At 46.3% G+C, this 15,748-nt stretch overlaps 1 protein-coding gene and 1 long non-coding RNA gene across 3 annotated transcripts in view; one reads left to right on the forward strand and one right to left on the reverse strand.

The window, feature by feature from the left end:
- The window catches only part of LOC137413496 (uncharacterized), a 164,308-nt gene that overhangs the window by 120,575 nt on the left and 27,985 nt on the right, over positions 1-15,748 (reverse strand). The window lies entirely within an intron of this gene.
- Positions 9,762-15,748, forward strand: part of LOC137413421 (interleukin-1 receptor-associated kinase 4) — a 47,974-nt gene continuing 41,987 nt past the window's right edge. For both annotated transcript variants that reach the window (XM_078769905.1, XM_078769906.1), the window contains exon 1: positions 9,762-9,820. The gene's annotated coding sequence lies outside the window, so the exon portion shown is untranslated. The remainder of the gene's footprint in view (positions 9,821-15,748) is intronic.

The following is a 15,748-nucleotide window of genomic DNA, read 5'->3' on the forward strand; positions in this document are numbered from 1 at the left end:
GCCCGGGCATAGACCGGTGGCCCGGCGGTGGGGATGTGGTGTTCCACCCCGTGCTTTATGGCCCCCGCCGAGAAGGTGGGCCGCGTGAGGGCCGGGAAGCCGGCGAGGAGGCGGGTGAATTCGTCCGCTGCCGGAAGCGTACAGATCAACCTGGCCGGAACCGAACCGCTCAGCAAGCCACTCGGCGAGCCGCTCGATGAGCCGCTCCAGGAGCTGCTCAACGAGCCGGGCAGCACACAAGTGAGCGAGCTGAACGTCTCGGCCTGGACGAGCCTTCTGTGCTTTACGTCCAACAACAGCCCATTTGCACACAGGAAGTCCGCGCCAAGCAGTGCCATAGGCACGTCGGCAGTGACGAACGACCACAGGAAAACCTGCCCTCCGAACCGCAGAGAGAGGCAGCGTTTTCCAGAGGTGCGTATGGATGTACCGTTGGCAGAAAGCAGCGTGGGGCCCCGGCCCGCGGTTTGCTTGTCGGACGTGCCGGCGGGAACGACACTCGCATGCGCTCCCGTGTCGCACAGGTAACGGCGCCCGGATAAGGTGTCCGTTATGAACAGTAGGCTGTTGGAACGGCCGGCGCTCAGTGCCACTACCGAGGGCCGGCCCAGGCATTTCCCGACCTGCCGAATGAGCACGGTGGGCGACACTGCCGAGCCTCGTGGCCGAACTTGGTGTGAAACCGGCACCAGGCTTGCGGTTTTTTCCGTGGCGGCGGGGGTGGGCGTGGTGTGGCGTATGCCACGAGGCGCCCGTCGGGGTAGGGGTGGTCACCCGCAGGAGGTTCAGTGGCCACGCGGTGCGTCGCGTAGTAGGGGTGGTCACCCGCAGCAGTTTCGGGCTCGGAGTAGGGGCGTGCAGCCGCAGCAGCCCCGGGAGCCGCGACGGCCGCACCGAAACTCACCCGCGTGTCCAAAGCCGCGAAGAACTTGTCGGCCTCGGCAGCGAGAGCTCGGGGTTCCGTTATCATGGAACCGGCCAACGCGAGGCGTACTCGTGCCGGCAGCTGGCGTCGAAATAGCGCTCGGAATAGAAAATCCGGGGTTTCGTCGCCCAGCAGTGACAGCATATGGTCCATTCGGACCGACGGTCGCGTGTCGCCGAGCTCGGGGAGGTCCAGGAGGCGGTCGGCTCTTGTGTCCTCTGTGAGGCCAAACGTGGCGAGGAGGAGACGCTTGATCGCCTCGTACCTGTGGTCGGCTGGTGGGTTCCTCAGGACAGACACGACGCGGGCGGCTGTGCCGGGCCCGAGGGAGGCGACCACGTTGAAGTACATGGTCTCGTCGCTCGTGATGCGCCAAAGCCGAAATTGGGCCTCGGCCTGAACGAACCAGACCTCGGCCTGAGCCTCCCAGAACTCGGGGAGTTTGACCACAACTGCGTTGTTTGCCATTGCTATGGCGTGTTGTGTTGGTCAGCTACGGCTGAGCCAACGTCAGGGTCACCAATGTAGTGTGATGCTACGCGCACGACTTGCTTACCAAGAAGGGAAGCGGACAACGCAGGTAACAAGAAAGAGTCTTTATTGGAAGAGCTCCACTGTAGCACTGAGGAGCTCGGGGCTGCGAGCCCCGTGTATATCCCGAGGCCACGCCTACCCCTCGGGCGTGACCGACGCCCACTTGGTGCGCGAATGATGCCATCACGCCAGTGAGATTTCGTGTCCGCCACAACTTCATCTCTTGGCCGTGCTGTGTTTTAATTTGCTGGGTGTAGTGACTAAGGTAGTGTAGCTGGTGGTACCTCATTAGGTGGTTCAAAGAGAGCTTCGTAATCAAACCTCTATGGCAATTGCATGTATATGTACAGTCACGTGAAAAAGTAAGTATACCCCATGTAAAGTTTAGACTTTTTCAACATACAACTATTTGATCTTCATTTCAACAATATTGATAGATAAAGGTGATATAATACAACAAATATCATGAAATATTTACATTTTGTAGTCCATTGTATAATTTAAATAAACAAATGCAAATTTCGCATGTTGAAAAAGTAAGTACACCCCATGACATGTTTTTTAAAATCTTTTTAACATATGTGGACATATCAATATTTGATCTTCATTTAAACAGTGTCTATAGAAAAAGGTGATCTAATTGAACAAAAAAACAATGAAAAATTGACTTTGCAATAATTTATTCAACAAAAAATTGTTGCACAGCATGCACAATTGCATGCACAGCTCGTTTCAAATCCCCCCACAACATCTCAATGGGATTTAGATCCAGGCTTTGACTTGGCCAATCTAGAACCCTCCATTTCTTTCTTTTCAGCCATTCCTTGCTGGATTTACTGGTACTAGGGCATGCCCGTACTATATATATGCCCGTACTATATATCTATCTAAAATTATATCCCCCCCCTCTATTTACATGAAATGGTTTGGTCCATTCGCAACGCCAAAGCGAACGGCGAACGGCTTGCGAGTACAGTGACAATCCCCCCCCTCTATTTACATGAATGGTTTGGTCCATTCGCAACGACCACAGAACCCCCCCCTCTATTTACATGAAATGGTTCGGTCCAAAGCGAACGGCTTCCGGAGTTTGGTAAAGAAATCGCCATCGCGTACACAAACGCGCAGGAAAGCGAATGAATCGCAAATTCGTTTTTATTAGTTTTAAAACATCGTTTAACGCCAACATAGCGCCAACATAGTTTGCAAACGTGAAATAAATGAATACGCTCTCAAATGTGCCATCCGAGGCAGAGTGTGTCCGCCACGTTCGGCACACGCGCTAGTTCGCTGCTCTCTGATTGGTTGAAGCGTTTTTTGGACATATCTCGGTAAGTAATTGTCCGATTAATATGAAACCTTGAAAAGGCACATCCTCGGGTCCCCAGCAATATACCTGGCAAGTTTCAAGTATATCGGACCCGTGGTTGTCGAGAAACAGCGGTCACAGACAAACAAACACACAGACAGACACACACACACACAGAGATTACTGGAATTATAGATAGATGTTTAGGGTCATTGTCATGTTGCAAGTTCCACCTTCGGTTGAGCTACAACCATCCGACAGATGGCCTCACATTATCCTCAAGCACCCTCTGGTACAATGAAGAATTCATAGTGGATTCTATGATGGTGAGCTGCCCAGGCCCTGATGCAGCAAAGCTGCCCCAAACCATAATATTTCCACCACAACGCTTTACAGTTGGTATCAGGTTCTTGTGGTCAAATGCTGTCTTTGGTTTTCACCAAACATGTCTTCTGGTACTGTGGTCAAATAGCTCTACCTTTGACTCATCTGTTCAGAGCACATTGTTCCAGAAGTGCTGGTCTTTGCCTAGGTGTTCATTGGCAAACTTTAGTCTTGCCCTGATGATCTTTCTGGACAGCAAAGGTTTCCTCCTCGCACACCTCCCATGTAGATCAAATTTGTGCAACCTCTTTCTAATGGTAGACGCGTGCACTTTGACAACAACAGTGGCAAGAGCTACCCGTAGGTCCCGTGATGACATTCTGGGGTTCTTCGAGACTTCTTTCAGCATCTTGCGGTCTGCTCTCAGGCTGAACTTGCTGGGGCGGCCTGGCCTGAACAAGTTGGCAGTTGTTTGGAATCTTCTCCACTTGTAGCTGATCTTCCGGACAGTCGAATGATTGATTTCAAATTGTTTGGAGATCTTTTTAAATCCCTTCCCAGACTCGTAGGCATCTATAACCTTCTTTCTGAAGGCCTCAGAGCTCTTTTGATCTAGGCATGGTGACGCCGCACACTTCAACAACAAAGAGTAAACCAAAATAAATGTCTGAGGTTTAAATAAGACAGGTTCCTCCAAGATCCTCTCCAACGATGTTCTAACCATTTGTACTACTGGCTCTCGGGGGGAGTTCGTGTTAATCGCAAATGTACGAAGTCAGCGATGATTTTATTGGTGTTCCTATCAAGGCCTTTCAAAAAAGTTTGGGTGACCGGCCCAAATCTGTATACGTTTTGCTACATACCCCCCACGAAGATTTTCGCTTACCCCCCACAAAGTATACATGAGAAAATCTTATTTTCTCAATAACTCGGCCAATACACATCCAAATTTAACAAACAAAGTGTCTATACCCATGTTTTCACGGTCAAGGATCATGATAAGGTTGGTTTTGTTATGATTGGAGTCATTATGATGTCATAAATATGCAAATTAGATCCAAAATCGGCTTTTAAATGGGTCATTTTCTCGAAGAATAAATATATGATTAACATAGCCTCTTAAAAGTAGTAACTGAACATGCATACATTGATTGGAATGTTTAAAACTTATCTAGGGTGACTGCTGGCATTATAATTTGGGTTATGAATGAGTATACATACCATCTTTTGATATTCAAATTACGGTAATTGAAAACAAAACTGAAAAATCTTGTTTTCCCTTATGACTCGATCCACTTGCACCACAGCTCAATGTACAATGAATCCACACCTATGTTTTCATGGACAAGGATCATGATTAGTCTATTGTACACCGCTCCTTTCCTATGCCATCTCCAGGCATTGCAAATCGTCATTGCTGGGCACCGAAGGGGGCTCGGCAGTGACGCACGCTGAAAGAGAGTACTCAGTTTTCACTCTGGTTGTTTGTTTTCTTGCTTTCTTTCTTTCTTGTTCGTTTGTTTGTTTGTTTGTTTGTTTGTCCGGGCGATATCTCAGCCATCCTTTGAGCTAGGAATCTGAAATTTCGGCACGGTAGTGAGCAAGTCCTTTGTCAAAAACGGTATTTTTGTTTTTTGATTAATCAATTAATTGAGGAGTTATTTAATTATTAGCGATTAATTAAGTACTTATTTAATTAATTAAATTTCATTTCTCTTCTGACCATTAACTCAGGCACCTTTTGAGTTAGGAAGCTGATATTTGGACATGCCAATGACCAGGTAATTTGGCTGCAAAGGCTATTTTTGATTTATTAATTAATCAATTAATCAATTAATCGATTAATTATTTAATTATTTGATTAATGACAAAAAAAATTTTTTTTTTTAAGTTACAGATTCTGATGAAATGGTGGTGGTTTATGTGTTCTCTGACCGAATTGATTAATAATTTAATTTTTTTATGATTATTATTTATTTATTTTCATTATTAATCATTTATTTATCTTCTTTCTCATTTGGCCAATATCTCAGGCACCTTTTGAGCTGGGAAGCTAATATTTGGACTTGAGTGACCAAGTGATGTGGCTATCAAGGATATTTTTGATTTATTGATTAATCAATTAATCAATGTATCGATTAATTATATAATTATTCGATTAATTACTAAAAAAAAATTTTTTCCCCCTGTTACAGATTCTGATGAAATTGTGGTGGTTTATGTGTTCTGTGACCGAATTGATTGATAATTTAATTTTTTCATGATTATTATTTATTTATTTTCATTATTAATCATTTGTTTATTTTCTTTCTCATTTGGCCAATATCTCAGGCACCTTTTGAGCTGGGAAGCTAATATTTGGACATGACAGTGATCAAGTGATGTGGCTATCAAGGATATTTTTGATTAATTGATTAATCATTTCATCGATTCATTATTTATTGATTAATCGATGAATTACTTATTGATTAATCAATTAATTATTTAATTTTTTATTAATGACTTATTTGATTAAATTTCTAAAAGATACATCTTCGGATGAAGCACAAGTGGTTTTGTTATGGTATTAGCCAATTGATTAAGAAAATATTTTGTGATAATCTTTTATTGATTTTAATTATACAATTAATCAATCAATTAGATGTACATCTCTCCCTCCCAATGCAGCCTCTATGAGCTGCACTGCGGTATTGCCGGGCGCCAGAGGCGCCCCAGCAATGTCGCGCTGTAGGATATTTAATTATTTGGCATGGGGGCGGTGTACTTTGAATGTATGTGTACTTGTTTTAATTTTGATTGGGTAAGAAACTGTATCAATAATACGTTAATTATGCTAATTAGAAGTCATCATTGTTGAAGAATCTCATTTTATTGTTTGAGCTTGAGCAGACTATCAACCTCTCATCAAAGTGCAGTGATCGTGTCATTGGGCATGCCAAGCAGAAGCAGTATGTCGCTCAATGGGATCTGATCGACCATGAAATGATGGCTGTGAAAAACTTGCACCGCGAGTATACTGGCGTCAATGAGAGCACGTCCGAGGCATGGCACCATCACGAATCATCATAGTCAACCACGAATAGAAAAGAAGGGCTCATCCAAGAAATGATGAAGTACATTGAAGAGAGAGGGTCGCCATTTTCAGCAGAGTGTCCCTCAGTGCTACACAACTTTGTCACAAAAGAGGTGATGACAGAGGAGATCAGAAATGATGTCCTGAACGCATCTGAAAAAGGCAAGAAGAAATACGAGGCATTCCACAGTGAAAGGATGATCAACAAAACCTTGAAGCTGAGCGAAACTATTCACAGAACGAACCTCAAAACTATGATCTCGATCAGAAACAAGCCCAAAAAAACAACAAGGAAAGTGATCAGAGAAATGAATATGACTGAAAAATCAATCGAAATCGCTCGATATGGAGGTCTTGGCACAGAAGATCTTCTGAAGTATGATGTTGTGCCCTCTCCCATGCTGTTCGATGATGATAGGCTCATGACCAAGCCTGAGAAGAGTCAACTTATTCGTGAGCTTGAAGATAAACCGAAGTCTGACGATTATTCCTACCGTCACAAGCCTGAGTCGGCCTTCTTGATAGACGTCATATCAGCAGTTCGCAGAGTGCGCCTCAATGGACTTTCAAATTTATCTGATCTGCTTTCAAAGTTCACACAGATGACCGATGTGTACCACAGTTATGGTAGATGTGATTACATCTTTGACATTTACAATGACAACCCATCAGTGAAAGACAGTGAAAGGTTGCGGAGGTGCAGTGTGACTCCAGTAGTTCTGAGCACGGTTGAACAGACAACCCCCCTTCCTCAGGACATGACAACATTCTGGCCATCGAACAAAAACAAAGTGTTGCTGGAGAAGCTAATCTATAACTATGTGCGTGAACAGTCATCGTAAGGCCATGAACAGCCGACCATACTCAGCCAGCGATGCATGGACAGTAACGACTGGCAGTGCATAAAGATTCACAATAGTACAGAACATTACATGCGGCACCTGCAGTCCACAGTTGAGGAGGCACATCTCTGCATACCCATGCATGTCCTTGATTGTCTCCAGGCAGGTTACAAAACCTGCGTCGTTATCTCCAACGATACAGATGTGATAGTTGCCCTACTGTTTTATGTGCCCATCTTTCTTCAAGAGGGACTGAAGGAACTGTGGGCATGGGCAGGGAGAGGCATCACCACCCGTTTTGTGCCCCTTCACATTCTGTATGCACCGCTGGGTCCTGATCTATGCACAGTCCTTCCAGCACTACACCGCCTCACAGGGTGTGATATCACGAGCAACATTGGTACCAAGAAAACGGCGCTCAAGGCTGACCCTGAGGTCCACTTGCAAGGATTTGGCACAACGGCTCCACTAACTTCTGCAATGATTCAGCATGCAGAACAATATTTGGTGAATGTTGTAGATGCTGGGAGCAGGTCCAGCAATTGTTTGTTAAGTTTGGATGTGCATTGGCCGAGCTATTGAGAAAATAAGATTTTCTCATGTATACTTTGTGGGGGGTAAGCGAAAATCTTCGTGGGGGGTATGTAGCAAAACGTATACAGATTTGGGCCTGTCACTCAAACTTTTTTGAAAGGCCTTGATAGGAACAACAATAAAATCATGGCTGACTTCGTACATTTGCAATTAACATGAACTCCTCCCTAGAGCCTAGAGTATTGCACCTGAGCTGGTGCACCTGATTCAAATTTTAGGTATTTGAAGTAGTGATAAATGTCGGGGTGTACTTACTTTTTCCACATGCGAAATTTGCATTTATGTTTATTTAAATTATACAATGGACTACAAAATGTAAATGTTTCATGATATTTGTTATATTATATCACCTTTATCTGTCAATATTGTTGAAATGAAGATCAAATAGCTGTATGTTGAAATATGTTGAAAAAGTCAAAACTTTACACGGGGTGTACTTACTTTTTCACGTGACTGTAAATCCATTCAAAATTTCACTGTCATTCCCCATTCCCTTGGGAACAAAATTTCATGTTGTCATTTCAAATGTCCCTTCCATGATCCGCCATCTTGCTCACGTGATCTTGCTTTGGTCTGGCGTGACCGATAAATTATTTTCACCTGGTGATTAAAATCAATAATTCCTACATGAAAAATATTCCGTTTCAAAGCCAAATATAAAATTAATTTGAATTTGAATTTAAATTCTAAGCCCAAGATCAAACAACCTAGCCTAGCTAGGCCTAGGCAAACAGATGTTTGCGATGGCTGCGTACTCGATCGACTGACCATTGTCGACGAAGCTCTCACTCTATGCAATGTCTATTTTCATATTAGAGAGTTTCATCAGCGAACCTCTATGGCAATTGCATGTATATGTAAATCCATTCAAAATTTTAGAGCTTCCTAAGCGAACCTCTATGGAAATTGCATGTTAGAGAGCTGCGTAAGCGAACCTCTATGGCAATTGCATGTATATGTAAACCCATTCAAAATTTTAGAGCTTCCTAAGCGAACCTCTATGGAAATTGCATGTTAGAGAGCTGCGTAAGCGAACCTCTATGGCAATTGCATGTATATGTAAACCCATTCAAAATTTTAGAGCTTCCTAAGCGAACCTCTATGGAAATTGCATGTTCGAGAGCTGCGTAAGCGAACCTCGATGGCAATTGCATGTACTGTACATGAAAATCCATTCAAAATTTCACTGCCATTCCCCATTCCCTTGGGAACAAAATTTCATGTTGTCATTTCAAATGTCCCTTCCATGATCCGCCATCTTGTTCACGTGATTTTGCTTTGGTCTGGCGCGACCGATAAATTATTTTCACCTGGTGATTAAAATCAATAAATTACAATACAGTACTGTCCAGAACGGATTTTGAATTCGAAACCGCTCATCATTTACACCAGCTACACTGACTTCTTTTTTCAACCAGCTACAACGTCTTCAGTTTTCCGCCAGCTACACCGACTTCATTTAAGCCAGGTACACCGATTTCAGTTTTCTGCCATCTACACCGACTTCATAGGAGAGCTTCGTAAGCGAACCTCTATGGCAATTGCATGTATATGTAAATCCATTCAAAATTTCACTGTCATTCCCCATTCCCTTGGGAACAAAATTTCATGTTGTCATTTCAAATGTCCCTTCTATGATCCGCCATCTTGCGGATCCCATTGTCGACGAAGCTCTCACTCTACGCAATGCGTATTTTCATATTACTATTAGGTTATGTGCAGGTGCGTTCAGGTACCAATCAGCTTGCTATCGTTCGCCAAGTGGCTTAAGCAGTCAAGCAAGCACTCCATTGCAAACCCTTGATAAGGAACGGATGGCTTGGCGAGCGATAGCAAGCTGCTTTGTCACTGAACATCTCGGGTTTCAGCCAAGAAATCTGCTCTTGCTAAATAAATATGCTTCATTAGGATCTTTTACATACACGTGATTGCAGACAGGATCGCCGGCTTAATGTCTCTCTGCGGAAAGACTGCGTGCTCCACGGTGCGGCACCCACGTGTTGCGAATTCGACTTCAGAGCCTCGAATCGGACGAAAGAGCGTGGATCGCAATTGAGGTGTTAATGGCAATTATTGTTTTGAAGGCGTCACTACGCCCCGCCCTCATATCGGCATTCCCGGTGCCTGATTGGCTGAGGTTTTTTTTCCTCCCCGTGGCTCCTCCCACCAACGAGCGTAACTTCCGCGTGGATGTACTTGTATGTTTTGGGAAGTACCTGGTGAGTGGCTAAAGTCTTTATTTTCTATTTACACCTCGAACTCTGGGACTCGCTCGGGAAAGTCTGTTTTGTGAACTCACGAATCCTCGTATTAACAACCAGTCCGGGGTTCCCGCTATCGTTTATTTAATTTATGGTCGGGAATGTTTGTTTCGGTTTTAAATGTAAGGGAGAAAAGGTGAAAGGGGGCATGGAATGGGGCATCGATCGTGTAACTGTGACAACTAGATCGTGATCGTACAAACGTTGTACAGAGTAACACATTCAAATATTTTACAAGTATGCGCGTCGAGAGCCAGCACGAACCCCTACCAGGCAACCCCCCAACCCTCACCCCTCCTGCACTCCTCCCTCACTCCTCCCTCACCCCTCCCCCAACCCTTCCCAACCCCTACCCCGAACCCTCACCCCTTCCTCCCAAACCCAACCCTCACCCCTCCCTCCCAACCCCAACCCTCACCCCTCCCTCCCAACCCCAACCCTCACCCCTCCCTCCCAACCCCAACCCTCACCCCTTCCTCCCAACCCCAACCCTCACCCCTCCCTCCCTCCCAACCCCAACCCTCACCCCTCCCTCCCAACCCCAACCCTCACCCCTCCCTCCCAACCCCAACCCTCACCCCTCCCTCCCAACCCCAACCCTCACCCCTCCCTCCCAACCCCTACCCCCAATCCTCACTCCTCCCTCCCAACCCCTACCCCCAACCCTCACCCCTCCCTCCCAACCCCTACCCCCAACCCCCACCCCTTCCCAAACCCCACCTCACTACCATCCCTCACCCCATCCCCAACTCCAACCCTCCTCCTAACCCCCACCCCAACCCCCACTTCCACCCCTCACTATCACCCCTCACCCCATCCCCTACCACTCCTCACCCCATCACCTACCACCCCTCACTCAATCCACTACCACCCCTCACCCCATCCACTACCACTCCTCACCCCATCCCCTACCACCCCTCACCCCATCCCCTACCACCCCTCACCCCATCCCCTACCACCCCTCACCCCATCCCCTACCACCCCTTACCCCATCCCCCACCACTCCTCACCCCATCCCCTACCACCCCTCACCCCATCCCCTACCACCCCTCACCCCATCCCCTACCACCCCTCACCCCATCCCCTACCACACCTCACCCCATCCCCCTATGACTCCTCACCCCATCCCTCACCACCCCTCACCCCATCCCCTACCACCCCTCACCCCATCCCCTACCACCCCTCACCCCATCCCCTACCACCCTTCACCCCATCCCCTACCACCCTTCACCCCATCCCCTACCACCCCTCACCCCATCCCCTACCACCCCTCACCCCATCCCCTACCACCTCTCACCCCATCCCCTACCACCCCTTACCCCATCCCCTACCACCCCTTACCCCATCCCCTACCACCCCTTGCCCCATCCACCACCACTCCTCACCCCATCCCCCACCACCCCTCATCCCATTTCCAACCCCAACGCCCCTTCCAACCTCCACCCCTCCCTCCCAACCCCCACCCCCCATCCCCAACCACCACCCCACCCCCAATCCTCACCCCACCCTCCCAACCCCCACCACCCTCCCGAACCGCACCCCCCTACCACTTCTCACCCCATCCCCTACCACCCCTTACCCCATCCCCCACCACTCCTCACCCCATCCCCCACCACCCCTCATCCCATTTCCAACCCCAACGCCCCTTCCAACCTCCACCCCTCCCTCCCAACCCCCACCCCCCATCCCCAACCACCACCCCACCCCCAATCCTCACCCCACCCTCCCAACCCCCACCACCCTCCCGAACCGCACCCCCCTACCACTTCTCACCCCATCCCCTACGACCCCTCATCCCATCCCCAACTCCAACCCCAACCCCCCACACCCCCTCCCAACCTCCACCCCTCCTTCCCAAACCCCCTGCCCTCACACAATTTCTCTTTTGTAACTTTTAAAAATAACTTTGTTTAATGAAGATCTGAAATGATAACAGCAACAAACTCATAAACAAAGCAAAATCACAGCAGCAGACTTTATAACTCACATTATGGGTCGAAAAGTGAATAAATGAAGTATAGACAAATGTATTACATAAGTTGAAGTTCATGTCTGTGCAGCCGCAGCCGCTTTTGCTTTTCTAGCCTGAGTTTGAATCCTGACCCAACTATAAACTGTCATCCCGGTGTTTTACAGACTGGGTGAATCATCAATGTGTGTGCTGTCCCTCCGATGGACGTTAAACAGGGCATCCTGTCATCGACATTAGTTGGTGGATGTTAAAGATCCCACAGTGTCCTTCATAAAGAGCTGCCAAGTTTTTGCCGGCACCCTGGACCAATTACAAATTCACACCAATCCCTTCCCCCTCCCACCTTTTCACCTGAGCCGTTCACCCCTCTCCTAGTTGGAGCACGAACGTACTATACCCTGAAATATACCTGGGAACTGCAAGATGGAAGACAGTTAGGGCTGTCTCTGAAAAGGTATAAGTTGTATGTCAACAACAAATATGCCGACCTCTTATACATGGAACATGTCCTTTAGTCCTGGAAAATCTCACTGTCTAACAGTGTTGCTCCAGGGGGATCGTCAAACAAACCCTCCTATCTCTTGCACAATCAGGCACAAGAAGACGGGGTTTCTCTTGAACTTCTAGGCGTCACTATCTGCCATGACGTACAAAGCAAAGCTGTCCTCCAAAATCAGCCACAGAAAAAAAAAAATCAGAACTACTCACAGTCTACAAGGCCTTTGTTGAGAGCTCAATGAAGTATTGCTCTCCTGTATGGGCTGGTGCCCTAGCATAACATTTGTCTCTCGTGCCTTCTGTGGAATATAAAACGCTTAAGATTATTTGAATCTCCAATGATGAGGCTGAAGCGCAAGGTCTGTCACTTTTTTGGGGGAAATGTTTAATAATTGTCTAAAAACTAATCTTGTGTCTAATAGTTGATCTTTTGGCCGTGTATTAAACCTTGCCACCATCAGTTACACCAAGATTCTACAGATGACGAATGATCATCACTTAATCAGAAACCATCAAATGCCAATCTGCAATCGGCACTTCTTGGATCCGTGTAGCAGGAAAATCAGGTGACGAAAATGGGAACATTGACAACTTCAGGGAAGCATGATGGTCATGCCAGCCACCTTGTTCACGGTGTTACATCGGGTAAGGAATTCAAATACAGTTGGAACCCGCTATTAACGGGGGATACGTTCCTGGAAAATCAGCGAATAGCGAAACCCACGAATAGTGGGGCATTGTTTCAGTGGAAAAAGGGGGGACAGGTTCCCAAATCACGAAAATCCGCGAATGGCGAGGGAAATCCCGGAAATGGCGAGACAAAACCCACGAAGGTCGATGAAAATCCTGTGAATGTATGCTGCGGCAATGTTTCAATGGGGAAAGGGGGGATACGTTATAGGTTCCTGGCGGTTCCTGAGTCATCGAGTAAAAATTTCAAGTTTAAAATGTTTTCGACCGCAAATGCACATGATTACAGTTTCATAGAAAATGCTTACAACATTTTAAAAAAACTACAACACCAGGTACCAGGTGCCGTATTCGGCCTATCTGCTAATTTCAATAATGGATTTAATAAAGCATTTGCATTCTATAATTTGCAGGGTTGACATGTTTTTGTCGCTGATGGAACATCCCCCGAAGCGTTTTCATTGTGCAAGATCTCTGATGATGCTTTAACATAAATTGCAAACTGTAATCGATTTAATGAAGCGTTTGCATTCTATAATTCGCAGAGTTGACTTGTTTACACATCTGTTGGGATATCCCGCGAAATTCGCTTATAGTGCTGCTAAAATTTGCGGCCGCGAAAGCCATGAAAACGCAAAGCACACAGCAGCGAATGTACGGTACTGTACTGTATTGTATAAGCAGGTCATGCTCGTGGCTTGTACAAGATGTTTTTTTGCGTCCGTCCTGCTGCTTTATGCATGGCTGGTGAAATATTGGTTTTATAAATGTGTCAAGCTGACGGAACGTGCATTTTTTTTTTTTGCGCTCCTGAAAAAAATCCGCGAATTCGCGGAACATGGCTGTTAATAGGGTGGGGGGGGGGGGGGGGGGGGGGGGGGGAGGGACCGTGATTTTACAGAACACGGCCATGAATAGAAAAAAACCGTGAATTAGCGGAACATGGCTGCGAATAGGGGGGCGGGGGAGAGACCGCAATTTTGCAGAACACGGCCGCGAATAGAAAAAAAACCGCGAATTTGCGGAACATGGCTGCGAATAGAAAAAAAACGTGAATTCGCGGAACATGGCTGCGAATAGGGGCGAGGGGGAGGCGCAATTTTGCAGAACATGGCCGCGAATAGAAAAAAACCGCGAATTTGCGGAACATGGCTGCGAATAGAAAAAAAACGTGAATTCGCGGAACATGGCTGCGAATAGGGGGGAGGGGGGGCACAATTTTGCAGAACATGGCCGCGAATAGAAAAAAACCGTGAATTTGCGGGACATTTTTCCATGAATAGAGAAACCTGTTGCATTTTATCAACCGTGAATACGCGGATTCCGCGAATAGCGGAGTCCGACTGCATATTGAAACCTGTCTGAAAGGAATATTATTACGACTCATATTAAATATGGAAAAAACTTACGACATAGCATATGAAATGGAAGCAAGTTCTTAGTATACCTCGGTGTCACCTGTCTATCAGGCGATGACTTATAAGGGACATATCGGAAAGGAAGTAACTACTCGGAATGCAATCCTTGCAAAGTTGTCAAATACAGGAAAGACATCAAAGCTTGCTACCATACATACATATAGCATCACCAGCACTCTACTATTCATTTACTGGGTATGACTGTACAGTATGGGAAGATAGGGACCCACCAGGGAGCTGGACCAAGTTATGAATGCTAGTCGTCGTCCTATCACGGAATATCCGAAACCCACAAATTTTATTTGGCATCCATATTGGCTCTCTGGTATTGTTCCCCCAGAGATTGTATTTCTGTCTTGAATGGAAAAGAAAGGCCCCAACAAAAGACCAACGTCTGTCATCCAACGTTTTCCCGAAGTACCTATCCGCAGCAAATTTCAAATTTCCTCTGGACCTGTACTCTGAAATGCTGCACAATTACATTATGGAAATCAAATATTGGATTGCTGTCTGGATGAGCTAGCAATTTGTGCAGCAGAGAGTTTACTGAAGGGACCAGGAGAACCCCAGCGATCTTGGCATTGCCTCACCCGTCCTCATATGGGTGTCGGATGTTGTGAAGATTATAATGAAGAAATGTCACAGAGCGAGATCCAGGCAATGGCACAACTACTACGTTGCTTGAGCCTTGATGGGCAGTATACCATGGAGGATCTGAACAAATAGAATGTAACAACTAAAGCCCATGTGTGGAGAGATGGAATGATGAAATCTGACAAGAGTGGAGGTATCAAACCAACGAACCCCTTTCCAACGCATGTAGGACAACTCGGTCATCCCTTAACATACTCACGGAAAACCAACCTTAAACCAAGCTTTCTGCTCACCTTCCCCTCATTTTCTTGCCTTTGTTTCCACAATAATCACCGAGGCCTGGTTTCGTATGAGTAAATACAATAAGGTAAACTGTGGTGCATTGTTACATGGGGTACATTGGGATAACCCTTCTTGCAATTATTCTTGATGTCCCCAATGAAATATTTTTGGCTGGTCATAGATGTTAGAGGAGATGTCCCCAATGAACCCTTGTCGAGAAGACTCCAGTTACTCCTAACTCCTGCCAGAAGGTGTACACACATCCCAGATTTAATTTTCTCCTAGGTTATTCCAAACTCATCTTCCTCATGCCTTGGTTTTTTTCCCCCTATTTACATCCCCTATCCCTCTCTGATTTGTATGCAATATATGAGGAGATGTAACATACTCTTTACAGAGCATTGGTGCTGCCAAAGCATTTTCTTGGCAAGC

Source organism: Myxine glutinosa, chromosome 1, assembly GCF_964187855.1.
Source record: "Myxine glutinosa chromosome 1, kmMyxGlut1.1, whole genome shotgun sequence".
Taxonomy (NCBI): Eukaryota; Metazoa; Chordata; class Myxini; order Myxiniformes; family Myxinidae; genus Myxine; species Myxine glutinosa.